Source organism: Triticum urartu, chromosome 1A (assembly GCF_056163025.1).
Source record: "Triticum urartu cultivar PI428250 chromosome 1A, HENAU_Tu73, whole genome shotgun sequence".
NCBI lineage: Eukaryota > Viridiplantae > Streptophyta > Magnoliopsida > Poales > Poaceae > Triticum > Triticum urartu.
In genome coordinates, this window is record NC_141873.1 from 472608729 (window position 1) to 472628735 (window position 20007).

Here is a 20007-nt window from a genome sequence, read left to right on the forward strand (position 1 = left end):
TTGGGTCCGCCCACGCCAGGACGGTTTGAGGCGAGGATGTTGGTCTTGGACGAAGCGGACGGCGGGTCGAAGCACACTCCAGCCATGCAGTGTCAATCCGGCGAGGTGAGCTGGGTCATACCAGCGCTAGGCCCGTCTGAAGCTGGAGACTCACCACGAGGCCCGTGTGAGGGCGGCTCACACCAACAGTATAGCAGCAGCGCGGGCTGCGACCGGCGACTTGATGAGGAACATGATGCTCGGGGGTGACTCAGAGATGGAGTTAGGTGGCGACTCGGAGGTGGAGACGGCCGGCGATGCCGGGTCGGCTTGAAGCGCGGCGGCGCGGCGGCTTTCCATATGGGTGAGATGGCCGCGGAGGCACGAGGCACTCACAGGCGAAGGCATCGGAGGCTCAAGGCAACGCGCCGGAGGTGAAAGCGCCCGGCAGCTCAGACCGGAGATTGAGGCGGCCGGCTACTTGAGGTCGTACCCGCGGCCGTGGGCTATCAGCGCCGGCGGAAGTAAACCACCAGCCGAACGCAATGCAAGGTCGACAACGGGGCGGGTCAACGACGGAGCCCGAGTCCGAGGACAATTTGCTCCCAGGTCGTGGCCCCTTTCCTTCGTCCCCTTTTTTTTCTTTTTCTTTTTGATCTTCACGTGGGTACATGGGTTTCTGACTCTCTGTACTCAGGCTATTTTCTCTTTTTGTTCGTAAACCGGACAAATATCAGCAGTTGATTTACGCCAATTAGTCTCGGATTAGTCCCAGCAGCAAACATCGATCTGTTGGATTGACAGATCATTACGAACACGTGCGGCGGTGCATAAGCTGAAACCCTAGCTTCTCTTGTATCTGAATTTTGTATATGTCGCCGCTGAAAACTTCTTTGATCTTGATGGATGAACTTGTAGTCGATATGAATCCTTCCATGCTGAATCTTTCTTCATCCGAAAATTTGCAAACCTCTCAATCCCTTGAAGAGAACCCTTCAAGAACTCAACACCACCGTGTGCAGGCCCCACGGTGGGCGCCAACTGTCATGGAATTGCCACGGCAGATATCCTAGTGTGAGGACTTAGTCGTGAGGCCAACGCATCTTTGTAGTAGCTTGAGAGGGGTTGAGCGGAATCGAGAGACGCAACACAACACAAAGATTTAGACAACTTCGGGCCCCGGGAAACATCATCCGGTAATAGCCCTACATGCTATTTGAGGCTAGATCTCATTATCATTACGAGGGAGTCGCCGTAAACCGGCTCTCCTCTAATTGTGTCTAGCCCTAGAGATTGTTTCCTGCTCTGTCCTCCTTTGAGGAGCCCTGCCCCTCCTTATATATGTTGAAGGGGCGGGTTACATGTGGAGTCCAACTCGGACTTTAACTTAAACTATTTTGACTTCCCTTCCTGGGCCTCTTAATGTCTGCTGGTTTAACATTGTCTCCCGGTTTAACATTGTCTGCCGGTTTAACATTGTCTACCGGTTAAACACTACCCAGTTTACCGTCTATCTTAGCCATCTGTCTTGACTCTCTGTCTTAACTCTCCGCCGGTTTACCATCCGCCGGTTTACCAAGTCCCAGCCGGTTTACAACTCCAGCCGGGTCATACCGTGGGGTATATCCCCGACATTCGCCGAGGTCTTTCATTGAAAAACTCTTATTCAAGTATCCTTTTATGCTATCCAGAAATTCTATATCATTTCAAATCAACAATAGGTCATCCACATATAATATTAGAAATGCTACAAAGCTCCCACTCACTTTCTTGTAAATATAGGCTTGTCCAAAAGTCTGTATAAAACCATATGCTTTGATCACACTATCAAAACGTTTATTCCAACTCCGAGATGCTTGCACCAGTCCATAGATGGATCGCTGGAGCTTGCACACTTTGTTAGCTCCCTTTGGATCAACAAAACCTCCGGGTTGCATCATATACAACTCTTCTTGCAGAAATCCATTCAGGAATGCAGTCTTTACATCCATTTGCCAAATTTCTTAATCATAAAATGCGATAATTGCTAACATGATTCGGATGAACTTAAGCATCGCTATGGGTGAGAAGGTCTCATCGTAGTCAACTCCTTGAACTTGTCGAAAACCTTTCGCAACAAGTAGAGCTTTGTAGACAGTAACATTACCGTCAGAATCAGTCTTCTTCTTGAAGATCCATTTATTCTCTATGGCCCGCCGATCATCAGGCAAGTCATCCAAAGTCCATACTTTGTTCTCATACATGGATCCCATCTCAGATTTCATGGCCTCAAGCCATTTTGTGGAATCTGGGCTCATCATCGCTTCCTCATAGTTCATAGGTTCGTCATGGTCAAGTAACATGCCTTCCAGAATAGGATTACCGTATCACTCTGGTGCGGATCTTACTCTGGTTGACCTACGAGGTTCGGTAGTAACTTGATCAGAAGTTTCATGATCATCATCATTAGCTTCCTCACTTACTGGTGTAGGAATCATTGGAACTGATTTCAGTGATGTACTACTTTCCAATAAGGGAGAAGGTACAATTACCTCTTCAAGTTATAATTTCCTCCCACTCACTTCTTTCGAGAGAAACTCCTTCTCTAGAAAGGATACATTCTTAGCAACGAATGTCTTGCCTTCGGATCTGTGATAGAAGGTGTACCCAACAGTCTCCTTTGGGTATCCTATGAAGACGCACTACTCCGATTTGGGTTTGAGCTTATTAGTTTGAAACTTTTTCACATAAGCATCGCAACCTCAAACTTTAAGAAATGACAGCTTTGGTTTCTTGCCAAACCATAGTTCATACGGTGTCATCTCAATGGATTTAGATGGTGCCCTATTTAACGTGAATGCATATGTCTCTAATGCCTAACCCCAAAATGATTGCGGTAAATCAGTAAGAGACATCATAGATCGCACCATATCTAGTAAAGTGCGATTATGACGTTCGGACACACCATTACGCTGTGGTTTTCCAAGTGGCATGAGTTGCAAAACTATTCCGCATTATTTCAAATGAAGACAAAACTCGTAACTCAAATATTCTCTTCCACGATCATATCACAGGAAATTTATTTTCTTGTTACGATGATTTTCCACTCCACTCTGAAATTCTTTGAACTTTTCAAATGTTTCAGACATATGTTTCATCAAGTAGATATACCCATATCTGCTCAAATCATCTGTGAAGATCAAAAAATAATGATACCTGTCGCGAGCCTCAACACTTATCGGATCTCATACATCAGTATGTATTATTTCCAATAAGCCAGTTGCTCACTCCATTGTTCCGGAGAATAGAGTCCTATTCATCTTTCCCATGAGGCATGGTTCGCAAGCATCAAGTGATTCATAATCAAGTGATTTCAAAAGTCCATCAGCATGGAGTTTCTTCACGCGCTTTACACCAATACGACCTAAACGGCAGTGCCACAAATAGGTTGCACTATCATCATTAACTTTGCATCTTTTGGCTTCAATATTATGAATATGTGTATCACTATGATCGAGATTCAATAAACCATTCACCTTGGGTGTATGACCACAGAAGGTTTTATTCATGTAAATAGAATAACAATTATTCTTTGACTCAAATGAATAACCGTATTGCAATAAACATGATCCAATCATATTATGCTCAATGCAAACACCAAATAACATTTATTTTAGGTTCAACACTAATCCTGAAGGTAAAGGGAGTGTGCGATGGTGATCTTATCAACCTTGGAATCATTTCCAACACACATCGTCGCCAAGTCCTCAACTAGTCTTTGTTTATTTTGCAACTCCCGTTTTGAGTTACTACTCTTAGCAACTGAACTAATATCAAATACCGAGGGGTTTGCTATAAACACTAGTGAAGTAAACATCAATAACATGTATATCAAATATACCTTTGTTCACATTGCCATTTCTTACCCGCCAAGTATCTAGGGCAGTTCCACTTCCAGTGACCATTTCCTTTGCAATAGAAGCACTCAGTTTCAGGCTTGGGTCTAGCTTTGGGCTTCTTCATGGGAGTGGCAACTTGCTTGCCATTCTTCTTGAAGTTCCCTTTCTTTCCCTTGCCCTCTTACTTGAAACTGGTGGTATTGTCAACCATCAACACTTGATGCTTTTTCTTGATTTCTACCTTCGTCGATTTCAGCACCGCGAAGAGCTTTGGGAATCGTTTCCGTTATCCCTTGCATATTATAGTTCATCACGAAGTTCTAGTAACTTGGTGATAGTAACTAGAGAACTCTTTCAATCACTATCTTATAGGGAAGATTAACTCCCACTTGATTCAAGAGATTGTAGTACTCAGACATTGTGAGCAAATGCTCACTCGTTGAGCTATTCTCCTCCATCTTGTAGGCAAAGTACTGTCAGAGATCTCATACCTCTTGACACAGGCATGAGTGATACGTCTCCGTCGTATCTACTTTCCCAAACACTTTTGCCCTTGTTTTGGACTCTAACTTGTATGATTTGAATGGAACTAACCTGAACTGACGCTGTTTTCAGCAGAATTGCCATGATGTTATTTTATGTGCAGAGAACAAATATTCTCGGAATGACCTGAAACTCCACGGAATATCTTAGAAAAAAATAAAAAATCCTCACCAAAGATGAAGACCAGTCATGCTTGTTTTGGACTCTAACTTGTATCAACATAGCCTTCATGATATTTATGTTCATGGTGGATTATATCCTACTCATGCTTGCATCCAATGTTTATTAATTTTAATGCATGTACATGGCTGTTGTCGCTCTCTAGTTGGTCGCTTCCCAGTCTTTTGCTAGCCTTCACTTATACTAAGTGGGAATACTGCTTGTGCATTCAATCCCTTACCCAAAGTTATTCCAGATGAGTCCACTATACCTTCCTATATGTGGTATCTACCTGCCGTTCCAAGTAAATTTGTATGTGCCAAACTCTAAACCTTCAAATAATCATTCTGTTTTGTATGCTCGAATAGCTCATGTATCAACCTAGGCTGTCCTTATCTTCCGTGTTAGGCGGGTTATTCTCAAGAGGAGTGGACTCCACTCCTCACTCACGAGAAAATGGCTGGTCACCGGGATGCCCAGTCCCATGCTTTATGCAAACTAAATCAAAATTAATTGCAAACAAAACTCCCCCTGGGACCTGATGTATGTTGGAGGCACTCGTTATTTTGAGCAAGCCATGGATTTATGCTTGTTGGTGGAGGGGGAGTATAAACTTTACCATTCTGTTTGGGAACCGCCTATAATGTGTTTAGCATGGAAGATATCGCCATCTCTTAGTTGTTACGTTGACAATGAAAGTATATCGCTCAAAATACAATTTATCTCTATTTCAAAACCGAGCTCTGGCACCTCTATAAATCCCTGCTTCCCTCTGCGAAGGGCCTATCCATTTACTTTTATGTTGAGTCATCACCCTCTTATTAAAAAACACTAGCTGGAGAGCACAGTTGTCATTTGCATTCATCACTGTTAGTTTATGTTCGGTATGACTATGATTGGATCTCTTTTACCATGAATTACAATGTCTAGTCAGTCCTTGATCTTTAAAGGTGCTCTGCATTTATGTTTTGCGGTGTCAGAAAGGGCTAGCGAGATACCATCTAATTATATCATATTATGATTGTTTTGAGAAAGTGTTGTCATCCGAGATTTATTATTATGGCTTGCTAGTTGATTATGCTATTGATGTGAGTAATTGTGAGACCTAAGAATTATTGCAAATGTGGTTAGTTATGATCTATGCTGAAAACTTGAATGCTGGCTTGACAAAGTTACAACAACAAGAGCAAACAGAGTTTGTAAAAGTTTTTCTTTCTTTCAGTTTGTCAACTGAATTGCTTGAGGACAAGCAAGGGTTTAAGCTTGGGGGAGTTGATACGTCTCCGTCGTATCTACTTTTCCAAACACTTTTGCCCTTGTTTTGGACTCTAACTTGTATGATTTGAATGGAACTAACCCGGACTGACGCTGTTTTCAGCAGAATTGCCATGGTGTTGTTTTATGTGCAGAAAACAAATATTCCCGGAATGACCTGAAACTCCACGGAACATCTTAGAAAAAACAATAAAAAATCCTCGCCAAAGATGAAGACCAGGGGGCCCACGCCCTTCTCATGAGGGTGGGGGGCGCGCCCCCCCTAGGGCGCGCGCCCCTACCTCGTGGGCCCTTGGATGCCCTCCGACGCCAACTCCAACTCTATATATTTGCTTTTGGAGAGAAAAAAAATTAGAGAGTAGAAATCATCGCGTTTTATGACACGGAGCCGCCGCCAATTCCTAAAACCTCTCGGGAGGGCTGATCTGGAGTCCGTTTGGGGCTCCGAAGAGGGGGATTCGTCGCCGTCGTCATCATCAACCATCCTCCATCACCAATTTCATGATGCTCACCGCCGTGCGTGAGTAATTCCATCGTAGGCTTGCTGGACGGTGATGGGTTGGATGAGATTTATCATGTAATCGAGTTAGTTTTGTTAGGGTTTGATCCCTTGTATCCATTATATTCTAAGATTGATGTTGCTATGACTTTGCTATGCTAAATGCTTGTCACTAGGGCCCGAGTGCCATGATTTCAGATCTGAACCTAATATGTTTTCATGAATATATGTGAGTTCTTGATCCTATCTTGCAAGTCTATAGTCACCTACTATGTGTTATGATCCGGCAACCCCGAAGTGACAATAATCGGGACCACTCCCGGTGATGACCATAGTTTGATGAGTTCATGTATTCACTATGTGCTAATGCTTTGTTTCGGTTTCTCTATTAAAAGGAGGCCTTAATATCCCCTAGTTTCCAATAGAACCCCGCTGCCACGGGAGGGTAGGACAAAAGATGTCATGCAAGTTCTTTTTCATAAGCACGTATGACTATATACGGAATACATGCCTACATTACATTGATGAATTGGAGCTAGTTCTGTGTCACCCTATGTTATGACTGTTACATGATGAACCGCATCCGGCATAATTATCCATCACCGATCCGGTGCCTACGAGTTCTCCATATACTGGTTTACGTTTATTTACTTTCCCGCTGCTACTGTTACAATCACTACAAAATACCAAAAATATTACTTTTGCTGTCTTTACTTTTGTTCCTGCTACCACCACTATCATATTACTTTGCTACTAAACACTTTGCTGCAGATACTAAGTTTCCATGTGTGGTTGAATTGACAACTCAGCTGCTAATACTTGAGAATATTCTTTGGCTCCCCTTGTGTCAAATCAATAAATTTGGGTTGAATACTCTACCCTCGAAAGCTGTTGCGATCCCCTATACTTGTGGGTTATCAAGACAAATTTCTGGCGCCGTTGCCGGGGAGCATAGCTCTATTATTTGAGTCACTTGGGATTTATATCTACTGGACACTATGAAGAACTTGAGAGATCCAAAAACCAAGATCTATCCCTCAACTACGAGGGGAGGTAAGGAACTGCCATCTAGCTCTGCACTTGATTCACCTTCTGTTATGAGTAAGTTAGCGACACCTACACCTGCTTCTGCTATTCGTTCTGATATGTCGCATGTTATTGATGATGCCACTTTTGATATGCATGATACTTATGATGAAACTGCTTCTATGCCTGATACTACTGTGCCCCTTGGTGAATTTCTTGATGAAAAAATTGCTAGGGCTAGAGAAAAAGAAATTATTGAATCTGAATACGATGATGTTAGTGATGATGAAAATATGCATGTTATTCCTGAGGGCTATCTTTTTGATATGGAATCTTCTGCCGCTATTTTAGCTTGCAAAGATAGATATATGTGTTCCTGATATGAGCTTAAGAGGTTATTAATTAAATGGAACAAAGAATCACTTAGAGATAAAATGAAACCCGACCCTGCTTTTGCTACTTCACCTATATGTGTTCCTGATAAGGATTATGAATTCTCTGTTGATCATGATATAATTACTTTGATTGAATCTGATCCGATTTATGGCTATGAATCTGAAACTGTTGTGGCACATCTTACTAAGTTAAATGATATAGCTGCCCTGTTTACTAATGATGAGAGATCGCGTTACTTTTATATACTCAAAATATTTCCGTTCTCATTAAATGGTGATGCTAAGATATGGTTTAATTCTCTTGATCCTGGTTGTGTGCATAGTCCACAGGATATGATTTATTACTTCTCTGCTAAATATTCCCCTGCTCACTAGAAACAAGCTGCTTTGAGGGAAATATACAACTTCGTGCAAATTAAAGAAGACAGTCTCCCACAAGCTTGGGGGAGGCTTCTCAAGTTACTTAATGCTTTGCCTGATCATCCTCTTAAGAAACCTGAAATACTTGATATCTTTTATAATGGACTAACGGATGCTTCCACAGATTACCTGGATAGTTGTGCTGGTTCTCTTTTCAGGGAAAACACACCGGATGAAGCTGAAATTCTATTGAATAATATGTTGACAAATGAAAATAATTGGGCACCTCCTGAGCCAGCTCCTGAGCCAACTCCTGCTCCAATTACTGAGCCTATTCCTAAACCAACTCCAAGAAGAGAGGTGTTCTATTTCTCAGTCCCGAAGATATGAAAGAGGCAAAGAAATCTATGAAAGAAAAATGTATTAAAGCTAAAGACATTAAGAATTTACCTCCTATTGAAGAAATACATGGTCTTAATTCACCGCGTGTTGAAGAAATATATGATCTTAATTCTTTATTTACTGAAGAACCTCCTGATCCCGATATCCCGACACAGGTAGTAAAGGTAAATTCTCTCTATAGATATGATAAAGCTGAAGTCCCTCCTACTAAAATTGCTAGTCAGTGCTTGGATGAGTTTGATAACTTTATGTTTAAGAAAGACGACTTCAATGCTTATTTTGGTAGACAATTAAAGGAAAATGCTTATATGATTAGACGCTTGGGTGATTATATGGCTGATATTAAAGGGGAACTTAAACTTGTTAGCAAATATGCTTCTACGGTTACCACTCAAGTAGAACAAGTACTTAAGGCTCAAAAAGAAGTGCTTGATGAAATGAATAGTAAGAAAAATGATTATTCTGTTAGAGTGGCTACTAGAACAGGTAGAATGACTCAGGAACCTTTGTATCCTGAAGGCCACCCTAAGAGAATCGAGCAAGATTCTCAAAGAAATAATATTGATGTTCCTAGTTCTTCTAAAAAGAAGAATAAGAAACATGATAGAACTGTGCAAACTTCTAGTGAACCTATTGCTAAACCACCTGATAATCCAAATGATATTTCTATGTCTGATGCTGAAACACAATCTGGTAATGAACATGAACCTAGTGAAAATATTAATGATAATGTTCATGATGATGCTCAACCTAGTAATGATAATGATGTAAAAATTGAACCTGCTGTTGATCTTGATAACCCACAATCAAAGAATCAACGTTATGATAAAAGAGACTTTGTTGCTAGGAAACGTGGTAAAGAAAGGGAACCTTGGGTTCAGAAACCCATGCCTTTTCCTCTAAAACCATCCAAGAAAAAGTATGATGAGGATTTTGAGCGCTTTGCTGAAATGATTAGGCCTATCTTTTTGCGTATGAGATTAATTGATGTGCTAAAAAAACCCTTTTGCTAATTATATGAAGGATATCATTACTAATAAAAGAAAGATACCGGAAGCTGAAATTTCCACCATGCTTGCTAATTATACTTTTAAGGGTGGAATACCAAATAAATTGGAGACCCCGGAGTACCTACTATACCTTGCTCCATTAAAAGAAATTATATTAAAACTGCTTTATGTGATCTTGGAGCCGGTGTTAGTGTTATGCCTCTCTCTTTATATCGTAGAGTTGACTTGAATAAGTTGACACCTACTGAAATATCTTTGCAGATGGCTGATAAATCAACTACTATACCTGTCTGTATTTGTGAGGATGTGCCTGTTGTGGTTGCAAACGTTACTATTTTAATGGACTTTGTTATTCTTGATATTCCCGAGGATGATAGTATGCCTATTATTCTTGGAAGACCTTTTCTTAATACTGCAGGGGCTGCTATTGATTGCAACAAAGGCAATGTCACTTTTCATGTTAATGGTAATGAGCATACGGTACACTTTCCGAGGAAACAACCTCAAGTTCATAGTATCAACTCTATTGGGAAAATTCCATCGATTATATTTGGAGGTTTTGAATTTCCTCTACCAACTATCAAGAAGAAATATGATATTCTTATTATTGGGGATGTGCATATCCCCGTTGAGGTAACTTAGTGTTATTCGAAATTTCTTCGGTTTCATGATTATCGGAATGAGTTTGTTAACAAGACTTGATCAACCTTGTTAGTGGATTATTTTTGATGAGCATGAGATGGATGAAACTAGACGCACAAACTTCTGTACCCCATTTTTACTTTCTATTATTTAGATTAAATAAAGTAAAAATAGTATTTTCAGTCTATTTCGTGGCTTATCCGTGCAATATAAAAATATCCCGGAAATAAAAGTCCTCAGAATGCCATGCCTATTTAATATGATTTTTTCGGGAATATTTGAGGATTTACTGTGCAAAAATTACCGCGGGAGGAGCTGCCACGTGGCCACGAGGGTGGTGGGCGCGGCCCCCTGCCTCGTGGGCCCATGGTGGCCCTCCTACACTTATCCCAGCACCCATCTTCTTCCTCTGTCTCACACAAACCCGAAAAACCATCTCAAGCACGAGTTCCAGCCACTTTTGCTGTGATTTTCGATCTCCTTGCTCAAAGCACCTCTCGCAAAACTACTTGGGGAGATTGTTCCTTGGTATGTGACTCCTCCATTGGTCCAATTAGTTTTTGTTCTAGTGCTTTATTCTTTGCAAATTTGTGCTGCATAGGTGACCATGTTCTTGAGCTTGCATGTCAAATTTATATGGTTCCAAGTAGTTCTAATGCTTGATATAAGCTCTAGGCACTTGTAGGAGTAGTTGCTATCAATATTATTGAAGTTGGTTCACTTTTCTTTGAAGTTACTAAAAATTTCAGATTGTTTCGGAAAAATAATGAGGAGATTTTTGAGGGGCTCGTCGAGCTAAAGCTCGAAGGAAAAGGCACCGAAGCCTAAGTATAATTTGCCGCGCACTGCGGAGATTCAGGCGTGTGAATGGCCTTCTGAAGATTTCTTGAGAGCAGCCTGTATCTATGAAGATTTTCATGAATTGGATGACAATGCAGGCCTCACCGCTTTCCTCCACGACCAATACGATCAGTATCTCTTACTCACAAATACTTTTGTGCAAAACTTTCATTTTCATTCTAGGAACTCACCACCTACGGTGGAGTTTCATTTATATGATGAGCATAAGGAGATGTCACTTTATGATTTCTGTCGGATTTGTTTAATCCCTTTTGAGGGCAAGATAGAATAACCACATCATGATGATGTGGCTGGGTTTATTGATACTATCACTATAGGAAAAACTAGAAAGGTTTCCGATGCACGAATCACTAGCATACATTTTCCTGTTTTACGTTACTTTGCATTATTTGCTAGTCGTTGTTTAATTGGACGCGGAAACAGTGGAAACCTTAGTATCCCTGATATAATTATTCTGCACCACGGTTTATACAGTGATAACACTTTTAGTATGGGCGCTATTATTGCTAGACGGTTAAGTATGAACCGTACCAAAGGCCCCATCTTGGAGGCATCTATGCCACACGCCTAGCTGCACATTTTAACATACCTATTAGGCATGCTGAGAAGGAAGAAAATGTGCTGCCCCGTGTTTATCTAGATCATAAAAGTATGGTGGCACATGATTTTATTGTTAAGAATAGGGCAGGAGAGCTTAAATATCAATTGTTCTTTAACAAACATCATCCTGAGACTATTATCCTGCCTGCTCCTTCTTTGTTTAATTTTGTAGGACCATACCTCGTTGCGTGGGCTGCCGTCCAAGCTTACAAGAATCCTGCACCAGCCCCGGAACAGGAACCACAAGATGACCCTGCACGACAATCTGTTTATTCTTGGGATCCAGAGATGACTGTCAGCCAGTGGCAGTCAGAGTCTTCTTCTTCATCACAGTATGATCCCAACTATTCTTCCTCATCACAGTACGACCCCAACAACTATTATTATGGATATCCGCCAGGCCAGCCATGGCCATAGACCAACTTAGGCCAAAAGCCTAAGCTTGGGGGAGTACGTATTTCTCACCGACATTACATTTATGTTCACACACACTCATTGCTAGATGTCGGTGCTCATACTTTTTCACTGTAATATCCATGCTAGTTTATTTTCTTTTTCCTGCTTTCTTCTTGTGTGTTTTTTAAACCTTAAGAAAAACCAAAAAAATAGTAGTAGTTTATTTTTCTGCTTAGTAATAATAATTAAAAAGAAAACCCAAAAATATTTTCCGTTCTTCTTTTGCTTGTTGGGAGCTTTCCCGTGTAAATAGTTTTATTTATTTTCTTTTATTTGGGGGTCAGTAGGAGAAGACCATAATTAAATTGTTGAAGTGGCTCTTATATGCATTATTATTGATTTAACCCAGAGCCCATATTGCCTTGTCTTCTCCTATTTATTGAATGCTCGCAGATTCCAGCTTAGTCCAATGCACGTACACTCTTTATTATTCACACCGTTCTGTCGTGCAAGTGAAAGGCAATTATGATGATATATGATGGACTGACTGAGATGAGAAAAGCTGGTATGAACTTGACCTCTTTTGTTTTTGTAAATATGATGAGTCCCTCGTTCTTGATTCAGCTTATTATGAATAAACATGTTTTCAATGACAATTAGAGATCATAGTTGCTTGTGCCATGCTTGATTAGCTATCAGTTATAATGATTTACCTTGTGTGCAAACATGCTATTGAGATGATTATGTTGTGGTATGATGGGGTGGTATCCTCCTTTGAATGATTTAAATGACTTGACTTGGCACATGTTCACGCATGTAGTTGAAACAAAATCAACATAGCCTTCACGATATTTATGTTCATGGTGGATTATATCCTACTCATGCTTGCATCCAATGTTGACTAATTTTAATGCATGTACATGGGTGTTGTCGCTCTCTAGTTGGTCGCTTCCCAGTCTTTTGCTAGCCTTCACTTGTACTAAGTGGGAATACTGCTTGTGCATCCAATCCCTTAAACCCCAAAGTTATTCCAGATGAGTCCACTATACCTTCCTATATGCGGTATCTACCTGCCGTTCCAAGTAAATTTGTATGTGCCAAACTCTAAACCTTCAAATAATCATTCTTTTTTGTATGCTCGAATAGCTCATGTATCAACCAAGCCTGTCCTTATCTTCTGTGTTAGGCGGGTTATTCTCAAGAGGAGTGGACTCCGCTCCTCACTCACGAGAAAATGGCTGGTCACCGGGATGCCCAGTCCCATGCTTTATGCAAACTAAATCAAAATTAATTGCAAACAAAACTCCCCCTGGGACCTGATGTATGTTGGAGGCACTCATTGTTTTGAGCAAGCCACGGATTGATGCTTGTTGGTGGAGGGGGAGTATAAACTTTACCATTCTGTTTGGGAACCGCCTATAATGTGTTTAGCATGGAAGATATCGCCATATCTTAGTTGTTACGTTGACAATGAAAGTATATCGCTCAAAATACAATTTATCTCTATTTCAAAACCGAGCGCTGGCACCTCTACAAATCCCTGCTTCCCTCTGCGAAGGGCCTATCCATTTACTTTTATGTTGAGTCATCACCCTCTTATTAAAAAGCACTAGCTGGAGAGCGCAGCTGTCATTTGCATTCATCACTGTTAGTTTATGTTCGGTATGACTATAATTGGATCTCTTTTACCATGAATTACAATGTCTAGTCAGTCCTTGATCTTTAAAGGTGCTCTACATTTATGTTTTGCGGTGTCAGAAAGGGCTAGCGAGATACCATCTAGTTAAATCATATTATGATTGTTTTGAGAAAGTGTTGTCATCCGAGATTTATTATTATGGCTTGCTAGTTGATTATGCTATTGATGTGAGTAATTGTGAGACCTAAGAATTATTGAAAATGTGGTTAGTTATGATCTATGCTGAAAACTTGAATGCTGGCTTGACATAGTTACAACAACAAGAGCAAACAGAGTTTGTAAAAGTTTTTCTTTCTTTCTTTCAGTTTGTCAACTGAATTGCTTGAGGACAAGCAAGGGTTTAAGCTTGGGGGAGTTGATACGTCTCCGTCGTATCTACTTTTCCAAACACTTTTGCCCTTGTTTTGGACTCTAACTTGTATGATTTGAATGGAACTAACCCGGACTGATGCTGTTTTCAGCAGAATTGCCATGGTGTTGTTTTATGTGCAGAAAACAAATATTCTCGGAATGACCTGAAACTCCACGAAACATCTTAGAAAAAACAATAAAAAATCCTCGCCAAAGATGAAGACCAGGGGGCCCACACCCTTCTCACGAGGGTGGGGGCGCCCCCCTAGGGCGCGCCCCCTACCTCGTGGGCCCCCTGGATGCCCTTCGACGCCAACTCCAACTCTATATATTTGCTTTCGGAGAGAAAAAATCAGAGAGAAGAAATCATCACGTCTTACGATACGGAGCCGTCGCCATGCCCTAAAACCTCTTCGGAGGGCTGATCTGGAGTCCGTTCGGGGCTCCGGAGAGGGGGATTCGTCGCCGTCGTCATCATCAACCATCCTCCATCACCAATTTCATGATGCTCACCGTCGTGCATGAGTAATTCCATCGTAGGCTTGCTGGACGGTGATGGGTTGGATGAGATTTATCATGTAATCGAGTTAGTTTTGATAGGGTTTGATCCCTAGTATCCATTATATTCTGAGATTGATGTTGCTGTGACTTTGCTATGCTTAATGCTTGTCACTAGGGCCCGAGTGCCATGATTTCAGATCTGAACCTATTATGTTTTCATGAATATATGTGAGTTCTAGATCCTATCTTGCAAGTCTATAGTCACCTACTATGTGTTATGATCCGGCAACCCCGAAGTGACAATAATCGGGACCACTCCCGGTGATGACCATAGTTTGAGGAGTTCATGTATTCACTATGTGCTAATGCTTTGTTCCGGTTCTCTATTAAAAGGAGGCCTTAATATCCCTTAGTTTCCAATAGAACCCCGCTGCCACGGGAGGGTAGGACAAAAGATGTCATGCAAGTTCTTTTCCATAAGCACGTATGACTATATACGGAATACATGCCTACATTACATTGATGAATTTGAGCTAGTTCTGTGTCACCCTATGTTATGACTGTTACATGATGACCCGCATCCGGCATAATTATCCATCACTCATCTGGTGCCTACGAGTTTTCCATATACTAGTTTACATTTATTTACTTTCCCGCTGCTACTGTTACAATCACTACAAAATACCAAAAACATTACTTTTGCTATCTTTACTTTTGTTGCTGCTACCACCACTATCATATTACTTTGCTACTAAACACTTTGCTGCAGATACTAAGTTTCTAGGTGTGGTTGAATTGACAACTCAGATGTTAATACTTGAGAATATTCTTTGGCTCCCCTTGTGTCGAATCAATAAATTTGGGTTGAATACTCTACCCTCGAAAGCTGTTGCGATCCCCTATACTTGTGGGTTATCAATGAGTATGAGAAACCAATTTCAACTCTTAGAACATCTTATATGCTCCGTGGCGTTCGAAACATTTTTGATGTCCCGGTTATAAGCCGTAAAGCATGGTGCACTAAACTATCAAGTAGTCATCATACCGAGCTTGTCAAACATTCATAACACCTGCGTCTGCTCCTGCAATAGGTTTGTCACCTAGCGGTGCATCAAGGACATAATTCTTCTGTATAGCTATGAGGATAATCCTCAGATCACAGAGCTAGTCCGCATCATTGCCACTAACATCTTTCAACATAATTTTATCTAGGAACATATCAAAGATAAACAGGGAGCTAAATCACAAGCTATTGATCTACAACATAGATATGCAAATACTATCAGGACTAAGTTTATGATAAATTAAAGTTCAATTAATCATATTACTTAAGAACTCCCACTTAGATAGACATCCCTCTAATCATCTAAGTGATCACGTGATCCATATCAACTAAACCATGTCCGATCATCACGTCAGATGGAGTAGTTTTCAATGGTGAACATCACTATGTTGATCATATCTACTATATGATTCACGCTCGACCTTTCGGTCTCTAGTGTTCTGAGACCATATCTGCATATGCTAGGCTCATCAAGTTTAACCCGAGTATTCCGTGTGTGCAAAACTGGCTTGCACTCATTGTATGCGAACATAGAGCTTATCACACCCGATCATCACGTGGTGTCTTAGCACGAAGAACTGTCGCAACGGTGCATACTCAGGGAGAACACTTATACCTTGAAATTTAGTGAGAGATCATATTATAATGCTACCGCCGAACTAAGCAAAATAAGATGCATAAAGGATAAACATCATATGCAATCAAAATATGTGACATGATATGGCCATCATCATCTTGTGCTTTTGATCTCCATCTCCAAAGTACCATCATGATCTCTATCGTCACCGGCATGACACCATGATCTCCATCGTCTTGATCTCTATCAACGTGTAGTCATATGGTCGTCTCGCCAGCTATTGCTTTTGCAACTATTGCTATCGCATAGCGATAAAGTAAAGCAATTGTATGACGCTTGCATCTTATGCAATAAAGAGACAACCATAAGGCTTCAGCCAGTTGCCAATAACTTTAACAAAACATGATCATCTCATACAAAAATTTATATCTCATCACGTCTTGACCATATCACATCACAACATGCCCTGCAAAAACAAGTTAGACGTCCTCTACTTTGTTGTTGCAAGTTTTACATGGCTGCTACGGGCTGAGCAAGAACCATTCTTACCTACGCATCAAAAACCACAATGCGGTATAGCGATTGCTTTTTGATCTTCAGAAAGAACCCTGTTCATTGAATCCAATTCAACTAAAGTTGGAGAAACAGACACCCACTAGCCACCTATGTGCAAAGCACGTCGGTAGAACCAGTCTCACGTAAGCGTACACGTAATGTCGGTCTGAGCCGCTTCATCCAACAATGCCGCTGAAGCAAGAATCAACTAGTGACGACAAGCAATATGTATATACCCACGCCCACAACTCCTTTGTGTTTTACTCATGCATATAACATCTACGCATAAACCTGGCTCGGATGCCACTGTTGGGGAACGCATTGATTTCAAAAAAAATAATCCTACGCACACGCAAGATCATGGTGATGCATAGCAACGAGAGGGGAAGAGTGTTGTCCATGTACCCTCGTAGATCGTAAGCGGAAGCGTTATGACAATGCGGTTGATGTAGTCGTACGTCTTCATGATCGACCGATCCTAGTACCGAACGTACGACACCTCCGCGATTTGCACACATTCAGCTCGGTGATGTCCCGCGAACTCACGATCCAGTAGATCTTCGTGGGAGAGTTTCGTCAGCATGACGGCGTGATGATGGTAATGATGTTTCTACCGGAACAGGGCTTCTCCTAAGCACCGCTATGATATAACCGAGGTGGATTACGGTGGAGGGGGGCACCGCACACGGCTAAAAGATCAATTGATCAACTTGTGTGTCCATGGGGTTCTCCCTCCCCCGTATATAAAGGAGTGGAGGAGGGGGAGGGCCGACCCTCTCTATGGCGCGCCCTGGGGGAGTCCTACTCCCTCTGGGAGTAGGATTCCCCCCTTTCCTAGTAGAAGTAGGAACCCTTCCAAGGAGTAGGAGAGGAAGGAAGGAGGAGAGAGGGAGGAAGGAAAGGGGGCTGTCGGTGTCAAAACCGGCGGATCTCGGGTAGGGGGTCCCGAACTGTGCGTCTAGGATCAATGGTAACAGGAGACAGGGGACACGATGTTTACCCAGGTTCGGGCCCTCTCTATGGAGGCAATACCCTACTTCCTGCTTGATTGATCTTGATGAATATGAGTATTACAAGAGTTGATCTACCACGAGATTGTATGGCTAAACCCTAGAAGTCTAGCTTATGAATATGGTAATGAGTATACGTCGTGTCCTTTCCGGATTACCCCCTTCGGTTTATATAGACACTGGGGGATCTAGGGTTTACATGGAGTCGGTTACATAAGAAGGAATCTTCGATCGCTAAGCTTGCCTTCCACGCTAAGTAGAATCCAATCCGGACAAGATGCAGTCTTCGGTCTTCATGTCTTCACAGCCCGGACGCCCGAGGACCCCTTAGTCCAGGACTCCCTCAGTAGCCCCTGAACCTGGCTTCAATGACGAGGAGTCCGGCGTGAAGATTTGTCTTCGACATTGCAAGGCGGGTTCCCCTTTCTCCGAACTCCAAGATAGTATTAAGATGCGACGATAATATCCGGACCTGCCATATACCACACACAACTGTAGAGAGAATATATATAGAGAATATATATATATATATTCACATGAGTTCCGTCCACTGATAGCTCTTCACAACACGACATTACGTCTGTTCGGTCACAACCTTGAACCACTCTTTGTCTGCCGCTCCACATTTTGAGACGCGGCTGCTATTGGCACGTCTTGTCAAAACAGAGATCGTGTCCCCTTATCGTGGGATTCTCATCAATGCGGGAATGGGTAACCCAATTGTGCCGTTTACATCCCTTGGGAATAGGCGAGTTTTTAGGATGAGTGGGGAGGCGCTTGATATTCACGGCCTTTATAAAGGGATAAGGACACTCTCCCTTTACCCTCACCCGTCTTCATCTTCAGTCCTTTCATCCTCGAGCTCTAGCGCCCAAGTTTTAGCTTTCCCTCGTTCGAGAAAGCACTCCAGTCATGTCCGGATCTGGAGCTGGAGGCAAGTGGATGGCCTCCTCTGTTGAGGAGAAGGACATCACGGAGCTCCAGGAGGCCGGCTACTTAGCCAAGGATATTGCTCACCGACTCCCTATAAAAGGGCAAATCGTCCCTACCCCCGAGCCCCATGAGAGGGTCGTGTTTCTCACACACTTCGTCCGTGGGTTGGGATTCCCTCTTCATCCATTTGTCCGTGGATTGATGTTTTACTATGGGTTGGACTTCCATGATCTGGCTCCCAACTTTATCCTCAATATCTCAGCATTTATAGTTGTGTGTGAAGCCTTTCTCCGCATCCCACCTCACTTTGGCCTATGGCTGAAGACTTTTAATGTAAAGCCCAAGGTGGTGCGGCCAACAGGCCGAGTGCGGAGGTGCCATGGTGGGAAAAATGCCCAATATCACCTGGCTTGAAGGATCCTTTATAGAGACGGTGAAGGGATGGCAATCGGGGTGGTTCTACATCATCGAGCCGTGTGATGCCAACTGGGCGGCGGCTCCCAAATTCTGATTTGGAGCCCCGATGCGGCTTACCTCCTGGCAAGAGAAGGGCCTGACCTGGGGATCTTTGGAAGAGATCACGGGGCTCCAAACTTGCCTCCAAAATATGATAACCCGGAAGATCAAGCTTGTGGATGTGATCCAGGACATGCTTGTACGTCGGATCCTTCCCTGTGAGCGCCGGACCTGTTATTTGTGGGAGTTCGATTCGGCCAAGCACCAGACGCTGCTACGGCTCTTCGGCACGACGCACGAAGATATATGGAGGGTGCTCTTCAAGGGCAGCGAGACACCTCCACCCTCGAACAAAGATCATGGGCTCAACTTTAAGCGCCAGGCTAATTCGGTAAGCCATCAAGGTATAATCTTTAAGGACACACTTCGAGGAAGGATACTAAGACTTCTTACCAATTTCTTTTTCAGGCCTGGGTCGACCTAGCGAGACGGATTAATAGTCCAGTGTCGCTGCCCGAAGGCGAGGGAACACCGCTCCTTATGGAGATGCGATTTCCATCGCCTTACGACATGCCGGAGAAGAAGGTCAAACCACGGCCAAGGGGACCAGGAGTGGGCTTCGCCGAAGGAACACCTTGGTTGTCTCATCTAACGATGAGACAGACCCCTCAGCCACTGACGATGGCGACAAGGAGGGCGGTGACTCCCCTCCTGCGGGAGGGAGGAAGAAAAGGGAGGCCTCCGCGAGTTTGGAGGCGGAGGCACCCAAGAGAGGGAGAGGCTCCCACGCAGATAACTCTGTGTGGGATGTTGATAGCAGCCCGGAGCGACCTCGCC